The following is a 15,919-nucleotide window of genomic DNA, read 5'->3' on the forward strand; positions in this document are numbered from 1 at the left end:
GAATAATTAAAAGTAAAGGACAATTAGGAATAAGCTTATTAAGTGCTTGCTCTGATGACAACTTAGGGGCCCCACACTTTTCAAGCCATCTAAATATGTTTAGGTAGAATCACATTTCAACAATCCAGGCCAAATTAAAATAGATTCCATTTTATCATAAATTTATCTATATATGGTCTATGAAAAACCATCTTAACATCCAAATGCCTTTGTATAAATCACCTCAATCTTTCTATTTCCAATTTAAGTATGTTATTCACTTGATCTTCCAGGCTGGTTATAAAAACTAGCCTTACTATTAAACCCTCCATGCACAATTCTTGAAAGTTACTTCAGATTTCTCTTCTTCCAGGGCATTAAAAAGTCCTTTAATCTTTCTTTGTCTATCATCTCAAAATGTTTGATATTTTCTGATTCCAAATGGAAGATATTTTCACAAAAGGGATGTAAGGCAGTAAATAAGTACATTTTCTTAAGTAGCCATTTTTCTCTAGACTTTACACAACAATGGTAAAAATGGTCATTAAATCTACATAAGGAAACTTTATCAAAACAAGTATGTTTTCTGCTATAGTATTCAATTTGTTTTCTTCAAATATATTTTAAAAAATCTTTAAAGACTTTAAAACTGATTTTGAAAAATATTTTCATGTTAGAATGAGAGAATTAAACTCTTAGAAACATTTTTATAATATAAAAATTTATGAGATGTTTTAAGAACTGGAAAATTCTGGTGAGAGTCAAATACTAATAAGAAATCTTTGATATTTGATAACTCTGATATATAAGTAATAGGACATTTTAGAAAGCATAACTATTTTAAAAAATGACTTTACGGTTTTTAAGCACATGGTGTAGCTAACATATAGGTGGCACATATAATTGCAGAAAATGTTTACCAGTTTTGTGTAAAAAAGTTTTATAGTATAGAACTAATACTATCTACTGAAAATTAGAAATATGAGAGAGAGAGAGAGAGAGAGAGAGAGAGAGAGAGAGAGAGAGAGGGAGAGAGAGGAACCTCCCTTCTGTTACAATCATAGTTTTAGTCTTGTGTTACAAATAAAAGGACACTCCCTAGCATATGGAGTAGTTGCCATGTCCTCCTAGGGATGGTTTGTAGCTATGTTCACCTCAGGCTCATCAAGAAGAGGTAAACTGTCAAGTATAATTTCAGTCATAGGGTGGTTTGGTTGAGACAGATTAGTGGTATGCAATCATGATAGATAGTTTATCCCAGCTCCAAACTGCCGCTTGGGAAATCTTGAACTCAAATGAACAGAGACTCAGTCATTATTAGTGTCAAAAAGGTATACAGAGACAAAATTTGGTTGGCAGCATGAAAGATGAATCAAGGCGAAAAAGTGGCCAATTGCATGTTCAAAATTGAAATTGAGAGGCATACTACAGTTAGGAAATACTTTAAATACCAGAAAAGTCATACATAATTAAGTGTTCACTGATTAATATTTAAAATGTGTTTCTTTAAAGTAATGTATTTTTAGAGAGACAATATAAATTATATGTATTTTCTTATTTCAAAATCTTTCTCAAGGTAATGCAGAGTAAAGAGTCCCATTTTAGTTACAGGAATAAGACATCAAAATATTTTTTAAAAAGGTATATAATTTTTACCTGGATATCTTTAGCTAGATGTTCTAAGAAATAAGACTTTTTCAAAGGGAAAACTTAGTTTTGTGTAAATATTTTAACATTTTCAAATGTTTTGCAGTTTGATGACTTAGGAAGAAATTAGGATATAATAAAAGCATGAACTTAAAATGTGGAAGAACCTAATCTAAATAACTTTCCAAATATTTTCTAAACACTGGAAAATACATATTTATAAATTGTAAAATACATTATTCTATTAGCAAACACAAACTTTGGTATCTTTAAATCAGATTCCCCCCCAACCAAATATTCACAAAAAGAAATGTCCTCAAGTGTCAATGCCTGAAGTGATACGCTCTGACAAATCTAACAGCTCTTTCTGTGTCATTCCTAATGCACTTGTCACTCAGTATTATCCATCCTCATTAATGACAATGGGAAAGTTTATCTTGGGAACACGTTTTAAATCATCTACTCTTTACAATGGGACCATGAAATCTCTTACAAAACATGAGGCGGGAACTACTCTGACAACAAAACCCCTTCCTGGCAGCTTTATTCTTAATTCCTGTTCAAGGAGTAATCTGTTTATTATAAAATCATACAGAACAATATATTAAACAGAATTTGAAACAAGAATAGCTAGTGTGATTTTCAAGCTTACAAGTATTTTTACAACATTTTTATTAGGCAGAAAACACTAAGTTGAGTCCTTTTTGTGTGGTTTCATGCAATCTTCCTTTCTATTCTACATTAAAAACACTTATAAAAAGGAGTTTCATTTTACCTAATTTTAAAATAATTTTCAAATGTCAAGGACACTAGTATTTATACAATTAAAAATATAATAGTTTGCATTAATTTAAATAAAAGCAATTATGAGTAAAAATGCCCTCACGTTTAAATTTCCTAACTAAAATGCCAAAATAGTCCAACTATAGTCTCCTATGGCTTAAAAACAATTTTACTAGGACCAACATTACTTTGAACAATATATTTACATTTTAAACTTCAGTATGATCTTGTTTTCTTATCTAAGAAATTTATAGAGTTTATAAAAAATAAAGTAAAAGCAAATAAGGCTTCTTGATGCATAGTGCCTGCTTAAATGTACTGTTTTAATTTGACTCTCAATTATAGACACTGAATAGTATGGCTAATGAACAGCTAAACTTTTTTGTATACTTCTGCTGATAAGATCAATAAATCCTTATGCCCAATATAGAAATATTTCCTTATGCTTCTTAATATTCAGTCATTATAAGTTTAATGCTATATCTTATAGCATTAATTTACCATATAGTAAAATAATCTTAAATAGATTATAATAAAAACTGAAAAATACTACATTTAATTGTGATTTTATCACTTTTCATCATCTGAAGTCATTTGTATGCTCAAACATGCTACAAATAAAAACAATGAATTTTAACATTTAAATTGTATGAACCTATAAAGCATTCTAACCTCAGAATTAAAAATTATTACTTTTCTATTTCTAATTAATGCTTTATTAAAAAGGAAAAAGCAAAAGTTTCCTTTTACGGGATGTTGTAAAAATTATATTAGCTTTATGCTAAAGGTTCAAAGTTAAATATACAATAAACAACATAAAAATGCTTAATTTAACTTATAATATTTTATAAAAGAAATATACATCTAAGGAAAAATAAGAAAATATATATACAAATTATAACTGTTCCTCATATGTTAGGTGTTTAGTATAAAATCATTAATATTATATAGAAAAATAGCAATTTATGTGTGGCTTCAGAAAGCAGAATTAGTACTAATGCGTGAGAGGTTGCTTTAGCATTTGAAAGAATCTGGTAGAGACTAAAATGGGGTGCCTCTATGAAAGTGAGTTCCACATGATTACAGAGAGGCTGGATGAGAAAATATGTGCACACAATGAGAAGCTGGCTTTGAAGCACTTTAAGCTCCCTTCCAATTTTAACCTTTTATGAAATCTAGGTATTTTCTCAAAGAGACATTAATGCAGTCTGTTTGAAAAAAATCTAAGCATTTTCTCAGAGACTGCATAAATTTTACAAGAGTAAATTACATATCAAATGATTGTTATGTATTATTTTTCAAATAAAGTTTAAATTTAAGACTATAAATTATATCCCCCAATTGACAATTGTCTCAGTAAGTTTTCTTTAAAGTATATGACCCTCTAAATTAGGGGTTTTTCTTCATAGCAAATTTTCTTTGTAAATGACCAGTTAGAAAATATTTTTGGTCTTGTAGGCCATAAGATTTCAACTTAGTGATATACTGTGAAAACAGCCACAGATAAAACAAATAGGACTAGCTGTGTTCCAATAAAGTTTATTTTAAAAAAACAGGGGGGCCAGATTTGGCCCATGGGCCACTAGTTCGCTAACATCAAGCCCTAATGCAACAGGGGTGTAGTATTGCTTTAGCATTACCTTTTACTTGCCCGATATTACATAGACCAAAGCATAAGCACCTTTCCAGTAAAATGATGGGAATGTTAACAATAAATGAAGGCTAAAGAAAAGAAATGTCCCATATTTATGGTACTATGAAGAGATCACAATTCCAAAATATCTTTGCATGTACTCTTTATTTTTTGAATGAATTATATGTTAAGTCAATAGCATATGTGAAGGCAATGCATTCAGTTATAAATCATACACTGTAAAGCTTTTCTTCTGAATATAATTGCTGTTAATTTAAATTTCCCTCTGGATCAGAATGGATTACCAGGAGGAAATTCCTAAGAAGCCAGACTAAAGAACTAGATGGGAACTTGTCAGCTTCATATGCACAAAAAGGTCCATGGGATGATTCTTTAATAATGATAGTCCTGGCCAGGTGAGGTGGCCAGACTCACACCTGTAATCCTAGCACTCTGGGAGGCCAAGGTGGGTGGATTGATCAAGGTCAGGAGTTTGAAACCAGCCTGCTGCGAGAAAGAGTAAGACCCCGTCTCTACTAAAAATAGAAAGAAATTAATTGGCCAACTAAAAATACATAGAAAAAAATTAGCCGGGCATGGTTGCACAGGCCTGTGGTCCCAGCTACTCGGGAGGCTGAGGCAGGAAGATTGCTTGAGCCCAGGAGTTTGAGGTTGCTGTGAGCTAGGCTGATGCCATGGCACTCTAGCCTGGGCAACAGAGTGAGACTCTGTCTCAAAAAAAAAAAAAAAAAAAAAAAAATTATTAATAATAATGATAGCCCTAAGTATATTATTTTAGAAGTGATATTAGTTACTTTACCACTAATGTGTATTTAAATAAAAATTGTAGAATATCTAAAATGTTGATTTCAATTTGATCTTACATAAATATTTCATCTGTAACTAATGAATCTCACAAATCTTCTATAATTTTTTTCTGCTAAAAGCCAAGAAAACATATAGGCAATAAAATCAGCTATATTGATCAAAGAAGACCAGGCATATTAACAGACAACTACTGGGTCAAATGAGGTCGCAAAGGATAGGTACTTTAAAGGGGGGAATTAGGATTGATTCCTGTTTTCTATGGAGGACTTTTAGAAACCTAACCTAAATCTAATAGTTCACATAAGGAACCAGACTGGAAACCCCTTACTGACATTTACGAATTTGGAAAATTTATTATTGAATCTTTAAAGATGAAGCATTCAAAGTAATTTCCAAATGCCAACAGAATGACAATAATGAAATCATGATTTAGATAGCATAACAATCATGTATTGTTAACTAAAAATTACATTTCCTCATTTCCTATCTGGTATTTTTGAGTAGTATAGTTCTACTTTATTTCAGCAATGACAGTTCCTTATAGTATTAGCTGATATTTGTTGAAGGTTATTTTACTTATGAAAAACCTTATAAGTATATTAAACATCTGTAAAAAACTGTATTAGCACTATTATGGTCTATTCCATGTGGTCTGAAATAGTGAGATTTTTATGGTCACAGCCTCTAATATATTTTCAGCAGTGTTAAGAGGACATTCATTCCTTCATACATTCATTCCATATTTGATGAGCACCTACATGATCAGGCATTGAACTAGGAAAAAGGGATACAATGATGAATAAAATAGACCGAAAGGGCCACATTTTCCCAAAGTTTGATATTTTATAAAGGAAATGTAGGATGTTTTCACTGTACTAAAGTATAGAAACAAAAACAAACAGGGCAGAGTGAATATTCAAGAGTTAAATAACAAGCAGAAAAGATTATTTAGATCAGAGCTATTCTTGGCTACTTATTTCATGATTGGTTTTAATGATTGGCCTTAGTATTTTTATAGACCAGTCAGTCCTACAGGTTTTTAAAGGGTAATTTATCTTTGTTCATTTGGTTCTTGATTCAGATCATTGTTAAATTACTTTTGTTTTACCTATATCTGTTTGGCATTGACTAGAAATTTAAATTTTTGAGAGTACAAAGCAACCCCACCCCAAAAAAATTAAGGGTGTGTATATGGGATTGCTGTGTGGCTGAGGAAATGCGGAGAAAAGAATCTAGAAAGTGCTGAATAAATTTATTTCATTAGTGTATTTATAAAACTTGATATTTTGAGACTGAAAAATGACCTATACTTCCTAAGTATATATAATATGTAAAATATAAGTGTATTAAAAGGAATAAAATATTCTTTTCATTCAGTATGGAATATCATTAACTCATTCAGTATAGATATTACTAATACTTTATATATGGGCCACCGTTATTTCTTCCTAAGTATTGGAAGGGCTATGAAAGATAATAAAAAATAAATCACTATGAGTTTGATTCCTTTTTCATATTTATCCCTGACAAGTTTTGAACTTCAGTACAGAAAAAAATGGACTATATAAACTTTTATTCTGAAACATGATTGTTTTATGATAAAGAATAATTCAGCAGTATCATTGTGCTGTGTTTTGCTAAACTTGGACACGATCCATATATTTAAAACAAACAAATAAATATGTATATATATGTATAAGCAGCTTTCCCTTAAAAACTATAATTATATATTCTAAGAATTTTCTATAATTATTTATGCAAAGAATATAATGCTATTGCATTTGGTTTTGGTCAACATTTTAGCAATTTGTAAAATATTAAAGTAGTTTGTGTTAGCCTTTTCTTTTGCCTACCGAACACAATATAAGTTGACCCATTTATTTACAGGATCAACAAGGGCAATACATTTCACACTATAGCACTGACCCTTCACAAAGGTCTTGTAAATGAGTAGCCTATTACAATACGTACAAGTGACCTTTAATTGCACCAAGAGGCTTTTTGTTGTGAGGTTTTTCAATGCTATACCATAGCTACAGTACAAATCAGTAAAATATTTCTTAGGTTATTGAGTGGCAATGGCAGAAATATCAACAAAAAATACCTGGTTAAGTCTACAATATAATATACCTTTTAAATAACTGTTGAGCAGAGAGATTTAAAAAATCATATAAGAATTAAATATTTAGAATATTCATAAGCAATTCATTAATTAAAGACAAAAATTTAATCAAACACAATTTTGGTGTTAATAGCCTTTGAAAAGAAGACAGTTCTATCAAAATTAATATTAGCGTCCTTTCATAATAGCAAATTTTAATTGTAATAAAAGATACTTCTCTTTTTATTAAATGACTGTAAACTTTGAAGTTTTATTACTTTGAGATGTTCAGTGAAGAATCTTATACCTAAAAATTAATAACCCAATACATTCCAAGTATATATATTAGGCAATGATATTTAAAATAATTTTTCAATAAAGCATGGGGTCAGATATTTCAACTGATTTACTCAAAAATTTCTGAATGAGTGTAATATATTTTTGACTATCTTAAAAAAAATTGAAATCAAATACTCAATTTCATTAAACCCTTCATATTGAGTATCTTATTTCTGGAAGGCTCATGCCAAAATGATTTAGCTTGATTCTCTACAACAATGGTGGGCTGACTTGACAGCACCTGACAAAACAGTTCAGTGAACTTCACTGTACCAGATACAAAGAACCTGGACTGGCTACTCTATAAAATGTCCACTGTGGCACTGAGTTATGACAATAATAACTTTGTCAATTTCTACTCAAATAACAAAACTGCTTTACTAGTTTTGGGGCTAAAGGCATTTCCATTACATTTTACTTTCTCTTTATTATTTATTATGGTCCCCAATTCTACCTTTCAAAAACTCTTAATTTATATTTAATATCATATTTTTAATGAAAAGCACAATTTATTCATATTACTAAAATTCAGGAAGCTTTTTAGTAATATTAATCAATAAAAGAGGAAAATATTTTGCAATCATAAAATTTATTGCTTAATTTTGCTTAAAGATGGTATTCAAAGAACTTCCAACAAATATTTTGCAAAAGAAAAAAATACTTTTTAGTATGAATGAATCAAACCTTCATTAGAACCAGTTATGATAACAGGGGAGGCAAAAATTAGGAATTTGAAAAATTGAATTGAGTAGACCCTTATTAAATTCTAAGTTGTATATACCTTAATTATCTCACAGGATAATTTTTGATGCTCCAAAGATAAAAATATAAAATAACTTAGAAAAATATAAAATACAATATAAAAATATTTAACTATGAGCAAATTAACATTTGCAAAAGGACCTGAATATAGAGCCTAGGTGAATATAATAATAACATACTATAATTAAATTTGGCATATTTTTGAACCAAATCAAAATAGCTGACTGGAACAAGGAAAACAATTTTTCTTTGTACAGAATACTTTCCCTGCCTTATTTAGCATTTAGAAATCCCATTGAAGTGAATAGTGTTTTAGGGAATAGCTTTATAATTTTTGCAAATTAATTTTTCAATAATAAAATACCTACCAGAAATCAGTAAAAAATAAGTAAAGAACAATATGACCACCCTAATATATTCACATACTTGTGAATATATATATAATCATATCATGTTATATAAGGGAGAGGCTATGATTAATTCAATCTAAATTTTATGATGTTATTTCATAAGAACAGAGTAGAAATGCATGCTAGGGACAGTAAAAGTTTTACTAGAATGTTAAAAGACTATATATATATATCTATCTCACACATATATATATGTATTTTTTGAGAAATTTTTTTAATCCATTTCTTACTGTAGATCCTTCAGGGCAAAGGCTTTCTGGCTTACATACTAAAGATGAGATAGCAGTACAGCTTCAGGCATGGTAGGCAGTGTTTAAGGGCAAAGGCTTTAGAATAAAATAGACTTGAATTTAAGTGTCATTTCTGCCAGTTATTTAGCTCTGTGACTTTGGGTGAGCTAAGTTGCTTTCTCTTTCTAAACCTTAAGTTTCCTCATGTAAAATATAGATAATAATGCTATATGGTAGCTGTAAGGTTTATGAAATAATGCCTAAAAGGCACTTGCAATAGTCCCAGGCTCCTGTTAAATAATTAATAAAACTTATTTTTAAATTAATAATAATTAACAAAGTTCCTGAAACATGTTAGCTTTCCAGTGTAATTCTGCACATGGCATCAGAAGATCTGAATTTCATCCCGGCTCTAACCACAGATTTATGACTTTAGGAAGGCTATGCAACTCACATTTTTTATATATATTAAAAATGTGTGTAATTGTACATATGCAAGGGTTCCTGTGAGTATTAAATAAAAATTAAATATGGTAATGTACGTGAAAGCACCCAAAACAATGCCAGAACAAATGAGATACTAAATACATGTTTTTAAAGAAACCTAAAGTAGATATGAGTTACTTTAAAAACAGTAGATTAAAAATTTAAATATTTATGGAGTACCGACTACATAAACTCAGGATTTAGCTACGGACAAGACATACTATGTACCTCCTCTTGAGGAGCTTACATTTCACTGGTGAGGATGAGAAAATAAATAAATTAACTGGTGAATAACTACAGTAATATATAAATATTACATTAAGAATTAAAATGGTACATAATGGCAAGTAACTTAGCGAATACTTCAGATGGGCCAGTCAGACTTCTCTAGGGTGGAGATCGAGATAGTTAATTTATCTCATGTAAAGGCCTTGATAGAATTGATGGGATGAGCATTCTGAACATTTGCTATGCAAAGGCACTGAGGCAGAAGTAAACTTGAAATGTGTGGGGTACAAAAGTATCCCCAAAGCTACCTATATCACAAAGCTCAATGACACCATATTTACGAAGCATTAGTATTATAGGCACCTGGGAGGATATACTAAGAAAATGTATCGTCTTATCTTCTAGGGACTTAAAAATATATTTAGGTGATAAAATAGAACAGTTGTGCTTTGCCATCATTTCTTGTTTTCTCTTCTCCTATCTTCTTTAGACACCATAAACGACACAGTGTGGGGGGGAGTATTTCAGAGAGTATTGTGTAAACTGGGCAAAATCTGCTATAGCAGCTCTATAAAGGCTTTAAGAAAATTCTGGAAGTACTATAACATAATTTTCCTGGAGCCAAACCACAGAACACATACATAAATGTATATGCAAAATTTAGAAAGAAGATGATCTTCAGGAAAAAGATCTTCTTCCCTTTGTATCTTTAGATGATGTAGAGTCTGTATCATCTTGGTTTCAAAGTTGAAATAACTCGTGGACTGAAGACTCGTGGACTGTTAGCAAGATTTTCAATATTTGACTTTGCTTTGTGCAACCATCCTGCTATTCAAATATATGCATTCCTTTAATTTCTTGAGTAAATGTAGTTACAAGTATAAAAAGTAGTGCAATGTAAAATATTAGACCCTAAGTTCAACTTATAAAATGAAGACTTTTATATAAAAGTTATTTATAGTCAAGGTGCCATAGATATTTTAACAATATTTCTCAAAGAAATAGGATTCATTTGATGTAATGAATTAGAAGTTTAATATCCTATGCGTTGAAGACCCTATAGAAACTTTAAGATATATAATAGCCAAACACGAATTTACTCTTTCTTGCCAAATGAAGCAATGATGTTCTGCCAGCCAAACTAATAGGAAGCATGTGAAATGAACACAAAAGCAAACAGGCCTTATGCTGCCTGAGGGAAAGTCAGCAAGATGGCAGTTTCAATCATTCGGAATAATACTAAAGCAGCCTTAGGCTTTTCTCAGAATGGAAACATGTCACTATAACTGCAATATTTCAACAAATCAGAATGCAGAGAAAAGAACACTTATGCAATCACATCCTGGAAGGGCACTTTACTCAACATTTAAGTGGAAAACAATTATAAAGAAATTTCAGAAAAATTGTCAGTGAACATAAATGACTCAGGGAAAATGTTTTTTTTCTTTCAAAGTGCTTAATAGATTTTTCAGAAGCTTACCACTTAGAAACAATTTCCTTTAACATTCTCCTTAAGGAATTATTAATGTAAAGACAAATTTATATGAAGTGGTTAAGTGAAAAGTTTGGTATTCAGGCTGCCAGTAAGAAATACTCATTTTTTCCCCAACATGGTACTATTACTTTGGAAAGTTTGATCAAAGGGAATAAGCTTTCACAACATTTATATAGGAAGTTAAAAAATACTTCAAATATTTTGGGAACTTACCTAATCAGTATACTTTTAGCATGTGTCTAGTCATGTAGCCATCTTTGGTCAATCATCAAAAAATCAAAGGCAAATTGGCATGACTCAACCCTAACTTTAATACCGCATGATTGTGTCGTGTAAGCTTGTTTTGTGTGAGAGCTGCTGTGGTTTTAGCAGAGAGATTAACAACCGGACCTAAGCTGGCCTCCAAACCTTGCCCTGCTGATGCCTCAAGCTCTTTGAAGTCTGACCATCATACCTGGCAAAACAACAGTGGGAACTAGGATGGTGTCAGATCTAATCAAATTGTTTGCTGCAGCATAGCTAACTATGGGGTTCACTAATTGGCCCAATTGCGGATTATACTTTTTGCTACAGATTCAAGACAATAATTTAGTTAAATGATGTTTTTTTTTTCCTTATCTCTTCTAATTAAGATTCCAAAGTGGGAAGAAATAGGATTAGGCAGAATCTCAAAACTGTGTTCTCCTTAAGGTGGTATGCACTTTTGATAGGTTCACTATGGCATGTGAAATATATAGGATATATTAAGTATTAAACCAACTTCTGAAGATTTCTGTAAAACATCTGTGACACTACTATATGTCTATATCACTTAGAAATGAAAATATAAATATGAAGATGGTAATATAATGCATATATTAAAATGTAAACATGTAAAAAATTACCTTTCCATTGTTAAAGAATGTTAATTTGGGTTTACTTTTCACAAATGATTTCATCCACATGAATAGATGCCTGTCTTCAACTTTGACTTTTTTTCTTTTTGCTAACTGCAGTATATCTAGGAATAAAAGCTAATTAAAATAGCAATCAGTATTTGTGAAGGGCATCATAATCAGAAAAGGAATACTGGACTATGGCCCATGATGCTACTTAATAAGGTTTCCAAGCCAAGCATTTTATATTTGACTAGCACCTTTGTAGTTTATAAGAGTTTATGCTTTTCCAATATTTCTACATATCAAATTATATTATAGTGTTATTATACATCTAATTTATACTGATGGGATATACCATTTTGGTCTTGATACTTAAGAATGAGTCTATTAAGTAAATAAAAAATGATAGCTATTTAATAAAAACTGGTTGATCAATTGTTTTGCGAGAAAGTATTCTTGGTGACTAAAGAGGTACTAAGGTCGTGTATTCTGAATTAGAGGCAAAGTATGACAAGATAACCTTGAATAAACTTCATTTACTTTGACATTTTCCATTTCAATATTCATTTAGTCTACAAGACTCACATAGACACACCATTTATGATAATTATTACTTTTGGACCAATTATAGCTTTATAAGTATCATTTATCCTTATATTCAAAGTTTGTAGTAAACAGTGTGTGTCTTTTGTATATTTCAGTTTAACTCAATTACTATACTCTCTGACTTGATCTTAGAAACACTGATTCTTAGAGCTGGAAAACTGTCCCACTATCAAAGTGGAAACTCTCTTTGTAGTAACCTTAATAGATGTTGCAACTAATGTAATAACACAATATTATCATTATATTAAAAAGTTTTGTTACTAGAATGTGCTAAGATATGTTCAAGCTGAAAATATAAAATCAAAATTGCAAAGTAATATTAAGTGCAAGTGAAAATGTTGCTTTTATAATGTCATCAAGTTACATGCAGCTACATTTCACATTCTACCAAATCTTACTTAACATGTATTGTAATTACTAATGTAAAGAAAAAACTGGTTAATGATAATCTCAAGGTTAGAGAAGCAAAAATTAGAGACTGGAGTTAAAATAGTTATTTTATTAATAATTTGGAAGTGAAGCTATGCATCCAAGTTATACATTTTACATGTAACTGAGAAGGCAGTGTGGTTACTTCACCAGTGGAGTTTATATAATATTTATAGCTATATTATTTGGACAATTTAAAAAATTCCATTCATAATTTATCTATATTACATAATTTCAGCAAAGATTTTATACCTACTAAGTAAATGAACTTGTTCTTTTATATCTGCCTGGGATAGATATAAAGATGAAAAAGACGTAATTTCTGTATATTGAACCTGTTATTACATATTAGTAAAGCTTTTTAAAAAATATTTCATCACTATATAAAAATATAAATAAGCCAATATAGTGGTTGGTACACAAAAATGGCTCAATAAATGTTTGCTATGATTGAATGCAAGTTAGGTAAGGTTAGGTAAACTTGATCTGGGTAAGGCCAAGGAATAAGTTTTGTATATTATGGTTAGTCAAACATACTAGTTTTTGACCATGTGCAGCTTATAAGAATTATCAGTTTTCAAAGAATTGGAAATACATTTCTTTTAACCTGAAGACATAATGAATCAACTTGAAACATTCTCTTTTACTTATCTAGAATGCCTGCCAGGATTTTAATGTCATTAGTATAGAACGATTCTGCTATGGCTTTTGTAGAGGAGCTAATTTATTGAACTTTACAGTTACAGGTATTAGTATAAATTTTAACTGTGATTAGATACACATTTCCACTTGAATCTGGACAATGCCAATACATACTCCAAAGGAAGAAATATTCTTTTGTCTTCTCCAAATCACTTAAAGAAATTAGAGACTACGAGCTAAAGTTGCTCTACCTATTAAAGGCCCTTGGTAGCTGTTATTGAAAAGATAATTAGTTTTCATACATAAAAAGTACAATCATTTATCAAAGATATCCTAAAAATAGAGATGAGGGGTGCTTGCATGCTTCTTTTGCCCCTTCTTTCCAACCATGCCCTCTTTTGAGACCATGTGACTGAAAGTAAATTCCAACATACAACAAATCTACCTGCCTGAAATCAGAATATTTATTTCTGCCTTACCTGTCAAAGCATCTTTTGCTTCTAAAAGTAAAACTCAGATTCAATGCCTGGTATACTACAGTCTCAGACTTTACAGACTATTACAGTATACATTTTATTTTTTAAAAAGTATCAGGCCATTTAAAAAAATATTTTTTGTGCATATTAAAACACTGCCATTTGATAGACGATTTTACATCCAATAAAGGAATCCTCAAACTAATTACTTTCAGGTCATTTCTACTTTTGTTTCCAGTTTTTACAACATATCACCAAAGACTTGCTATCCATTTGAATATGCATTTTCTAATGTACAATGTTATATTTAAAACATTTAATCTTAGGTGAACCACATGATTTTATTCTTGTCTAACTATAACTGCATGTACTTGTATTAGGTTTATCTGATTCCTTAATTTATTTTTTCTAATCACTAAACTGAATATTATGGTATAAGTAAATTAGTTATTTAGAGTGTGTTTCACCGATATTTCTATTAAAAACAAAAACAAAAACCTTACTGACTAGATTATAAGCCAAAAAAGGTACAGGATTTGATTGATTATATTGAATATTAGCTTTTTAAAAAACAATCGTCTGTGGTTTTTTTTTTTTTTTCAAATATTGCTTATAAACCACAGGGTGACCAATTATAATGATTGTTAGTTTAGCATAGTAAGAAGAAGAGAGAAAATGAAACAGAAACCTGTGTGGTTAATAAAAGATCTCTGATTAACACCAATGGTAAACTATAGTAACGATTAGAAACTAAAGTTATTCAGAGGAAAGGTCCCACTTGACATTATGTAAGTTTTTTCTTTCCTTCCTCTCCAATTCCCAGTAAGACCCAATGAGAGAGAGAAAGAGAAAGAGAGAGAATTCATAAACACGATTCACACTACTGTACTACTTTTTTCTCTGGTCGCAATATTTGTTTTCACTGGGGGATCACCTTACTTAGTTTGTATGGTAATAGAAATGATATCTTAGATGTGGTTATCAGAATAGAAATTTGGAGGGAAAAGTGCCACACAGAGGGAAAAAGCATCTTTCATTAAAAATACAAATTCAACTTAAAAGAAAATGATAAGCCTGGTTTCTTCATGGTACTAAACTTTATCCCTCTAAAAGTTTTAAGCAATATTATGGTAAATTACTCAGTATTCTACCAGAAAAACTGAAACAATGTTTGAACAATTACAGTGTTGGGTTCCATTTCAATGGTTTCTTTTGAGAACTAAAGCAAATTAGCTCAAGGATCACTATTTCTACACTCTCACTCTTTTGGCTTTAAGTGGCTTTTGAAGGGAGTATCCCCAGATGAGAAACTTCTAACACTCCTGCAGAGATGACCTGCTTGAAGAACTGGCTGCCTGATTAACTATTAACTGCTCTCAATAGGATTAGATAATTAAGGACATTGATGACCATTAATTAGGAGGAGGGCACATTAATTTGTCACTGGATAGGGCCCTTACAATGATTTATAGGTTAGTGCTACTTGCAAATGTGAAGGGAAAGAGAAAAAGAGAGAACCATTAAGTTACCTTATCAAGTGGCCAGCTTAAAGAGGGCAAAGGGTCAAAAAAGGGCCAAAGTGGTCACTTAAGGGTGAAGTCCCAAACACCAAAGCAGTGCCAAGCCACATTGACCATCATTTGGTGATGAAGTTAAAAATATGCTAATTTATTGGTGGCAATTCTCTCTTTTTAATGGTTTCAAGCAGTTAAGACAAGTGGCCTGCTTAAGAGCTTTTCATTTGAAAAGAGATTAAACAAAATGGTTTGTCAAGGCTGCTTGGCTGTTTTATGTCTTTGTTAAAAAAAATTGCACCGACTATACTGATAACTATCACATCACCCAAAAGCCATTGCTCTCTGAGCATTTACTTCGTTAATAAATACATCAATTCTAATTGCTTAATAGTTCTCTGTTCATTTGCTCTTTAGCAAGATTAAGTTGAAATAAATCTTTTGTACTACTAC

General features: G+C 30.7%; 1 protein-coding gene across 4 annotated transcripts in view; it reads right to left on the reverse strand.

The window, feature by feature from the left end:
• ELP4 (elongator acetyltransferase complex subunit 4) overlaps nucleotides 1-15,919 on the reverse strand; it is a 211,983-nt gene that overhangs the window by 95,508 nt on the left and 100,556 nt on the right. The gene's annotated exons all lie outside the window — the stretch shown is intronic.

The sequence above is a fragment of the Microcebus murinus genome, chromosome 4 (assembly GCF_040939455.1).
Source record: "Microcebus murinus isolate Inina chromosome 4, M.murinus_Inina_mat1.0, whole genome shotgun sequence".
Lineage (NCBI taxonomy): Eukaryota > Metazoa > Chordata > Mammalia > Primates > Cheirogaleidae > Microcebus > Microcebus murinus.